Source organism: Octopus bimaculoides, chromosome 25, assembly GCF_046866305.1.
Source record: "Octopus bimaculoides isolate indiv1 chromosome 25, ASM4686630v1, whole genome shotgun sequence".
Classification (NCBI taxonomy): Eukaryota; Metazoa; Mollusca; class Cephalopoda; order Octopoda; family Octopodidae; genus Octopus; species Octopus bimaculoides.
The window spans coordinates 24,045,331-24,055,330 of record NC_142952.1 but is presented as its reverse complement, the minus strand read 5'-3'; the positions used below and the strand labels follow the sequence as shown (position 1 = coordinate 24,055,330).

At 36.6% G+C, this 10,000-nt stretch overlaps 1 protein-coding gene across 2 annotated transcripts in view; it reads right to left on the bottom strand.

Annotated features, from left to right (window-relative positions):
• LOC106878832 (integrator complex subunit 13) overlaps window positions 1–10,000 on the bottom strand; it is a 246,781-nt gene that overhangs the window by 169,728 nt on the left and 67,053 nt on the right. The window lies entirely within an intron of this gene.

Below are 10,000 nucleotides of genomic sequence, written 5' to 3'. Positions count from 1 at the left end.
GATGTGTACCATAACTGGCAGCAGAACAGGAGAATTCCAAGTTCTATTAACAGAGATGTGGTGACACTGCTGAGGAAGGGTGCCGACAATGGGGATGTACTAGAGAATTTTCAGTCCATAACTCTGTTAAACACAGAGTTTAAAATTTTGGCCAAGGTGTTTGTGAAAAGTCTGACTTTTGTCGTTGGTAACCTGGTCAGAGAAACGCAAATGTGCACAATACCAAGTTAGTCTATCCATGACAACCTCCACCTTATGTGATGCATCATAGAGAGGGCTGGGACCAATGCTGGCTTCGGGGGTGCTCTGATCAATTTGGATTAATCAAAAGCATTCGATTGGGTTGACTATCGCTACTTGAAAGCCATCCTGAAAGCAGGTGGTTTTGGACCTGTTTTCAGAGGCTGGATCGCTGCAATGCACAGCGGCACCGGTTCAGTGATCAAAGTAAACGGCCACCTATCAGAGCCATTTGGCATCGCATACTCAGTCTGTCGGGGGTGCTCACTGTCGCCTCTTTTGCACATATTGGCACTCAAGCCACTGCTGCAAAAGTTGGAACAGCTAAGGGGCATCCTTTTTGAACTGGGACAAGGAAGGGCAATGTCAGCATACACGGACGACATCACTGTCATGGTGTCGGACACCTCCGAAGTGGAGACGGTCAGCACCATCCGAAAGGAATATGAGTCAGTTGCAGGGGCAAAAATCAATGCTGACAAATTAGTGGGTTTGCAGTTGGGCTCCTGAAGAGGCAGGACAATGCCATCAGACAGTGTCATCGAACACTGGACCGACAGACCAGTTAAGCTGCTCAGCGTCTGATTTGGTCCTGACCTCCAGGTTGATAAGGACTGGATGAAGCGGCAAACAGGGTGGCCAGTCTTACTCAGAAATGGGCTGAGAGGAAGCTTTCTGTGAAAGGTTGGGCAGAGGTGGCAAATGCTTACATCATCTCTGTTATCATTTATGGCCTGACCATTGTGCCTTGTCCTGGTTACTGCTTGACAAAGTTGGAGCGTCCCTTATTTAAATTCTTGTGGTATCGATGTGTTCCAATGGTCAGGCAGTTAAGTCTGTTGCCAGCAGCATCCTCTGAGTGGCAGATTAGGTATGTCGTGGCTTCTAATACGCAGACACGCTCTGAGGTTATGTCATCTGCAATGATTTCTGGACATGGATGTGCTGTCAGACAGGCATGTCTGGGGTGCATGCAGCATGACCAAATTGTTCTGTATGCTCTCATTCAGTGTCCAGGCATTGCTGACTTGCGGAGTTATGATGAACAGCTGTTGTCATGTGTCGGACAGATTTGTCTGTTGGCCGAGTCTGTAGTGATGATTGCACCAACACCTTCCTTCAGATCAGGTAGTCAAGGCAGTTTTCCTTTGCCTAGTAACTGTGGCAAAAGAGGTTGTTTATTGGACAAGGCTGAAAGGCATGAGGACAGATACATTCTTCTCTGGTAGAACTCTCATTGACTTTTTCAAGTTTCACTTGAAAAGGGAATTGAGAGTGGAGAGGGAAGTGCTGTCCTCGAGTGAGTTTATTGAAAGGAGAGTAAAAGTTGCAAAAATGGCAAGAGTGGATGGTACCTCACTAAGTGTAGACCTGGGAGTCAGAGAGAAGGAATAGAAGAGGGGACTTGCTCCTGGGGTTTCAGGGAAATCTCAGACAGTGGGGTTCCTCAATTATCCCTAGAGGCCTTCCTGTATCAGGAGGGCCACATCTCTATCATCCTCCACACCAGTGTATACTGTGTATACTTACTTTCTTTCAATTTTTTTTTTACTCATTCCAACATATGTTAATCCCCACACTTTATATCTGTCTTTGTATTGTCCCCCTCATCCTTTACCTTTGTGGCAAATAAATGAAATTATTATTATTATTAATATAAAGGCAGTGAGCTGGCAGAATCATTAGCGCACTGGGCAAAATGCAGAGTGGCTCTAGGTTCAAATTGCGCCAAGGTAAACTTTGAATAAGAACTTTTTGAGTACTGGGGTCGATGTAATCAGCTGGACCCCTCCACAAATTTCGTGCATTGTACCTATGTTAGAAAGAATTGTTATTATTATTATTATTATTATTATTATTATTATTATCTCTTTATCACAGGTCTTGTTGGTGCTCCTGGAGTCTTGCATGCATAGCGAGCTTTCTACCTACAGCCTACAGTACCATACTATTTGTTCTTTTCAGCTATCATTATTATTATTATTATTATTATTATTATTATTATTATTATCATCATCATTGTTATTATTACGCTAGTGCATGCTACTTTAGTTAGCAGATATTTTATCTTCAGGTTTGGCAAGAAGTCTTCTCAAAATTCAAGAATCTTTCTTTATTATTCTTCCAGAATATAGGGATGGTACTTTTCTACAGGCTGACAATGCGAGTTTTACTTCCAATTTCTTTCAGTCTTTTAGGCAGTATTTTGGGTGTTGTGCCAAATGCACTAATTACTACAGGAATATTTGTTGTCTTGGCCTTCTACTCTCTCCTCCAGCTCTCTGACTACATCCTGATATTTTTCAATTATTTTCAATTTCTTTGATATTGATTCGGCTATCCTAGGGAATTGCAAAATCTATGATCTTACACTGTTTGTTTATTTTATCCTCTGTGATCGTGTCCACTCTTCTTACTTCAATAGTTTCATCATTCTTTATGGAGAAGTCCCACAAGATCTTGTAATTCTCATTCTTTATCACAGCCTTTGGCTCCTGTTCATACCACTTTTCTGTTGTTTTGAAGCCATACACTTTGGCTGCTAATTATTATTATTATTATTATTGTTCAGTAGTTTTATTTTTATAACGTGCTTTCACTTCACTACCGAGCGCAGCTCTGTGCGCCTTGGGTATGTGCTGTGGTTTGCTGTGGTGCTCTTATGTTTACTGTATTGAAAGTGTTTTGTGTAGAATGTGTGCAGTACCCAGTAGTGCAATTTTCTGTATGTTATATATATTTGTAAGTCCTGGTGTTTTTGTTATGTATTTGTCTGAATATTTTTTTTATTATACCTAAGGCACCTACTATGATAGGAATTGTTTCTGTTTTTAGATTCCACATTCGAGTTATCTCTATTTCCAGGTCTTTGTATTTTGAAAGTTTTTCCATTTCTTTTAGAGAGACGTTGTCATCTGCTGGTATTGATATTATTATTATTACTATTATTATTATTATTATTATTATTATTATTATTATTATTATTATTATTATTATTATTCAGTAGTCTTAGTTTTATCATGAGCTTTCACTGCACTACAGAGTGCAGCTGTGTGTGCCTTGGGGATGTGCTATGGTTTGTTTTGGTGATGTTATTTTCACTGTATTGAAAGGGTTTTACATAGGATGTATGCAGTGCTTAGCAGTGCTATTTTCTGTATGTTATATCTATTCATAAGTCCTGGCATTTTGGTTAAAATTTGTCTGTATGTTTTTTAATCATACCTAATGCACCTAGTGTTATAGAGATTGTTTCTGTTTTAGGTTCTACATTTGGAACCTATTATTATTATTGAGTGACAGGGCAGTACATGCCATCAAAGTGACACTGGGGTAAAATATACGAAGCCCATTATACCCATCATGACTACCTGTCTGATAAGGGTACACCAGGCACATGCACTACAACTATAAGTGACATGGTAATTTCATATCAAGATAAACAGCACATGACCTTGCAGGTGGGGCCCTGTTAGAATTTTCTTCAGGTCGAGTAGCCCATCCTGCTCAAAAAGTCCCTGAATAAGGGTTAAGGATGTTGAACGAAACAGCCATGTTTCCAAAGGTGAATTATCCAAACCCCAAAGAATTCCTCTCAACACATGGCTATGATACTCCCCCAACTACTTCTGCTCATGATCAGAGATGCACATATCGTCAGCCACTTAGGGACATGCTCAACTGGTTAAGGTCAAACAACTGACAAGTGAATCTGTGGTATTGAGCAGAATATTTATTACTATTATTAATATTATTATTATTATTATTGTTATTATCATTATTATACGTTTGGCTTTTGCTTTGTATTTGTACAAGTTGACTCGAAGTGTCACTCAGAGACCTCAAGAGACAAGTTAGAAGTTCAAGTTGGTATTATGACTATGGTAGCATATTTTTGATTTTGTACAATTTTGTACAGAGTATTGTTCTAGAGAATGTCTGTCAAAATATAAGAAAACTAAAAGTTTGTTTTAAAAGTAATTTGATAATAAGATGATAGTGTGATCTTAAGATGACAGTCATTATCATTATTGTTCTTCTTCTTCTTCTTCTTCTTCTTCTTCTTATTATTATTATTATTATTGAGTGAGAGAGCAGTGCATGCCATCAAAGTGATACTGAGGTGCAAATATATGAAGCCCATTATACCCATCATGATTACCCGTCTGATAAGGGTACACCAGGCACATGCAACACAACCATATGTGTGCGACATGGTGATCTTATATCAAGATGAACAGCACATGACATCATCATTATTATTGTTATTATTATTGTTGTTTATGATGTATCCATTCACTATGAGAGCCTATCTCTAAGAAGGAGGAACCCTCCTCCATTGAGGCAGGTGGGAGTTCATTTCCTGTGAAGGGGAACCCATCTCTTATGAGGAGGAACCAATCTCCTCCCCAAATAAAATGGTTTCCATTTTCTTTTGCAAGGAATTAACTAAAGGCATATATATGAGATGTATAAGGATAATGCAGGGAAAGTGCTATTGATGGAGTAGATGGGAATCAAATGACAGACGCCTGCCAAAATTATAGATTACGCTGGTGAAAACAAATTTTGCTGACTTCAGTTTTGTGATTGTATTTAGTTAATTTTGAGATACTGATTTCAAATATGGCGTCCACTTTATCCTAACACATTAGGTTTTCATTCTAAAGCAAACCCCTATTTTATGTATAAATAATTTACTTAGTCAGGATAGTTTACTAAGTCTTATAGCTTCAAACCATAATCTATGAAATGTAAGGTGGCATCACCTTTTACTAAATACATACTGTTAATTTTATAATATGATGGATAAAGCACAAACCGTCGTACATATACCGTCATATTCATGGAACAAATTTCCGTTTGTGAGGGTATATGGAGTATTTCATGTCTACACAGTCTCTTTGAATACTCCAACAGTAGTCTGCCGTTGTGTCTGTGTGTTCCATTGACCTTGATATCTCTCCTCCATAATCTTGATTGCTTGATGAAAATGCTCACCATCCTCATCACTCACGTCTCCAAGATTAGCAGGAAATTCATCGAGATGGCTATTGAAGAAATGAAGCTTTATGTTCATGTTGCAGCCTAAAAGATGAAAGCCATCAAGTAATGTCTCCACCAAATCCTTGTAGTTTGCAGTCCTTTCACTCCCCCAAAATCCCATCACAACAGTCACAAATGAATCCTGTGCCCCTTTTTCTATGTCAGCCATCAAGCTCAAGAAATTCTGGCATTTCCTTAACTTTCTGATTTGTGGCCCATCAAAAACACCAGCTGCTATTTTACCATAACTTAGGCCAGGAAATGTTTGTACATAGGAATTTGAGACAGTTACCCTCCACATTATGAGCTTTGACAAATTACTTAATTAGTCCTAGTTTAATATGAAGGGGTGGAAAGATGATTTTCTCTCACTCAACAAATGGTTGGTGTATGATATTCTTCTCCCCAACAGTCAAACTTATCCTAACTGGCCAGAGTTTCTGTTCCCAGTGTTTGTCTCTCGCTTGGCTATCCCATAAACATAGGAAACATGGATATTTTGTATACCTTCCTTGTTGGCCTAATAAAAAGTTGACCATTTTTAGATCCAAACATATGACCCATTTGTGTTCATCATACTTAAGTAAATCTAAAACAACTTCCATGTAATCATAATTCTCTTTTAAGTGTACAGACTGACCAATAGGAAGTGCACCAAACAAGTTTCCATTATAGATCAATACACATTTTAGACTCTTCTTTGAACTATTTATAAAGAGTCTTCTTTCACTAGAGTCATATTGTTCAACACCCATCATATTTAACAGTCCCACCATGTCACAACGGTAAACAAAATCTTTTCCAGTTGTAAAGAAGGCCAAGAGATCTTTTTCCTTGTTCTCATAAACAGCCAAGTTTGTTTCTTTCTGCAACACATTCTTCTCTTTAAGCCTAGAAGCTAACAGTTCTGATAACTCTTTAGACAGTCCCAAATCTCTAACTAAATCATTAAGTTCTGCCTGGTTGAAGTCTTCGTGCTCTTTGGTTGATGTTTCTACAAAGTCTTCATCACTGTCATGTTCGTGATTTACATCTACTTCACATATATCACTTTCATCTTGCATTGAAGGTAGAGCCTTGAAAACGGGTCCTGGTATTCCATCCGAATGAAGCACTGGATGAATTGCTGAATCCAGATTTGGATTACATATTTTCTGTCATATTCTCTTGCTATAATCAGGAGTCATTATAAGACAAAAGTAGCAATTGTTTCCATGGTCCTTTGGCTTCCACCACACCATAGGAATGCCAAATGTTAGTTGTTTCCTTGTGCTCTTTGTCCATTGGCACAGATTTTCAACGTAGAGCTTACATACATTGTGTGGGCCCATGATTTATCCTGATCACCAATTTTAATCTTTAAGTAAGCCAAGTAGGATCTTTTCACAATGTCACTAATGTTCATTCTTTGGCTTGGTACTGTAAAACACCCAAATGTATAACAAAAAGAGTCAGGAGAATTCAAACATTTCAAACATGGAGCTAGAGGTGGGGCCAATATGGGCCAGCCCACAGAAAAAAATAACTAAACATGATAGAGAAAAACTATTGCCATTTTTAAACTCAGTGACCTCAAATTACCCCAAAACAGGTCTCAAACTTAGGTCAGCAGAAAAAAGTTAGAATTTGCTGGATAGTGTTATTAATTATGGCTTTTGTGAGTGTTTATAATGAATTCTAAAGTCAACCTTCTAGAAGTTTTGGACCCTCACTTCCCCACTCTAACCAAAGTGCCACACTTAGAGTATTCTAGAATAACAAGCCTTGAAGAGTTTATGGAGAAAAACAGTGGAGAGAGAGAGGGGGGGGGGGTGTAAACAGGATTGTGGATTGCTGTGGTCAATGCAAATGGTCTTTTAATTAACCCCTTTGTTACCATATTTCTGTTAACATATTCTGCCATTGTTTCAATTAATTTTTAAAATAATGAAGTATTTAGTAAAATATCTTTCTAATGTTTGAGCTGGGGTCTGGAGCAATTTAGCATAAAATTTTGATGGAAGATTATATTTTAGATCACTTTAAAACAGTAAGTTTAAGTCATAGAACCTGGAGTGGTCTCAGGCAGGTTGGTATCAAAAGGTTTAATTATAATATGCTTTTTCTATAATTATTGTGAGCTTCTCTATAATTTTAAAATTATTCTATATAATGGTTGTGTGGTTAAGAAACTTGCTTCTCAGTTTTATGGTTTCTGGTTCAGCCCCACTGCATGGCACCTTGCTCAGTGGTCTGAGTGAATGACCATCTCCGAGAGCCATTTCGTATCACATGCTTGACCTGTCTGACATGTCTCTTCTATATGTACTGGCTCCATTGCTGTGGAAGCTAGAACTGTTGAAGAGTATCTCTTTTGAGCAGGGATGCAGGATGGCTGGGTCAGCAGATGCAGATGACATCTCTTTCTTGGTATCATCTGTATATGGGTGACATTAAACACCTCAGAATTAGAGATGTCAGCATCATTCCAAAGAAATACAAGGTGATAGCAGGAGCAGGAATTAATCTAGACAAGTTGGTGAGCCAGCAGCTTGGCACCTAGAGAGGCAAGTTTGTGTCACTGAACAGTGTTGTAGGCATCTGGACAGACAGACAGACCGGGTAAATTACTTGGGGCCTAATTCGGTTCAAATCTTCAAATAGGGACAGAACTATTACGAACAGAGTGGCTAGCCCCACCTAGAAATGAGCTCAGAGGAAGCTATTTCTGGGTGGGGTTATTTCTAGGTCCAGCTGGTGTGGTAAATGTATATATTATCTCTGTCACAATTTACCATCTGACCATCATGCCTTGCTCAGTTCCTATCAGACCAGATTACAGCATCCATGGTCAGCCAATCCATCTATTGCTAGCACTTTCTAGAATAGGCATGTGAAACACACAGCCCACATGATGCATGCAGCCCATGTGACCTGTCAGTGGTGTAGGTAGAGGCTTAAAAATGGAGAACTGAAAAAAATTTTTAATAATAAAAATAATTAATAATAATCTAATTAAGAAAAATAGGATTATTGATGAGGAAATTAAAGGTTTTTGAAGATTTTTACTTAATAATAAAGAATCAATATGATGGAAATCTTTGTTGTAAACATGTGTTTAAAAATATGCAGACCCCATTGCAACATATATGTGAGCAATTCAACCCATAGAGAATCTGCTGTTTGACATGCCAGGTCTAGATGGTGGGTTTCACATGCCATGGCTACTGATACACATAATTACTTTGAGATTGTGCCGCCAACAGAGATTCCAAGATGGTGTACAAATATGATCTCCATTTGTAAGACAGGCATTTCCACAGCTTATCTCTTTGACAGCTTATTTCTTTGCAGTCCAAGGTCAAGAAAAACCCAAGATTAAGTGCCTTGCATGTGCAATGTTGTCAGATGCTCAGTGGTATCAACCACCCAGGGAATAGAGTTGGTAGAAGTTCCACCTTAGCAATATATATATATGGTTGAACCAGAAACCATAAGACTGAGAAGCAAATTTCTTAACCACACAACCATTAAATATATATATATATATATATATATATATATACATGTGTATATATACATATATATATATATATATATATATATATATATATATATATATATATATACACACATGTGTATGTATATACACACATGTTCATTTTCCTATATATATATATATATATATATATATATATATATATATTCATTTAAAATACAGAGATGTCTGTAATAGGACATCTAACCCGCTAGAAATAGCAGCAAGACTACATACCACAAAAAGTAGGGATAATTTCGAAAGGGAATGAAAAATAAAACATTTACCGATCTATATTCTGTACCATGGTTTCAAGTCAATTTTAGTAAGATAAAAATTATATATCTCACAAAAGGTCGGACTATCCTCAGTCTGCTGAGGATAGTCCGACCTTTTGTGAGATATATAATTTTTATCTTACTAAAATTGACTTGAAACCATGGTACAGAATATAGATCGGTAAATGTTTTATTTTTCATTCCCTTTCGAAATTATCCCTACGATATATATATATATATATATATATATACATATATATATATACATATACATATATACATATATATATATACATATACATATATATATATACATATATATATATACATATATATATATACATATATATATATACATATATATATATACATATATATATATACATATATATATATACATATATATATATACATATATATATATATATATATATATATATATATATATATATATATATATATATACATGTGTATATATATATATACACACATGTTCATTTTCCTATATATATATATATATATATATATATATATATATATATATATAAATATATGCATATATCCATACATATATGTACATACCTACATCTATATGTATACATACATGCATATATGGGTACAGGACATCACAAAAAAACGTTAAACAAAATGAGAAACGAAAACATAAACACGAAGACAGAAAACAAACTTTTTTTGAACAACGGAAAAAACAAACAGAGAAACGAGACATGCAACATAAAGAATAATTCCCTTCTTCAGTTGTCCCTGTTCCATCTACTCCGCGTTTCGAAGGCAAGGGCAATACGTGACTTCATTGGAATAGTCTTTCCCACAAAGCAAATTAAACAAAATTTGGAATTTTTTTGCAGAGGGTGAAAGTGTAAACAAGAACCGGACAGTGAGAACAAGACAGTGAGAA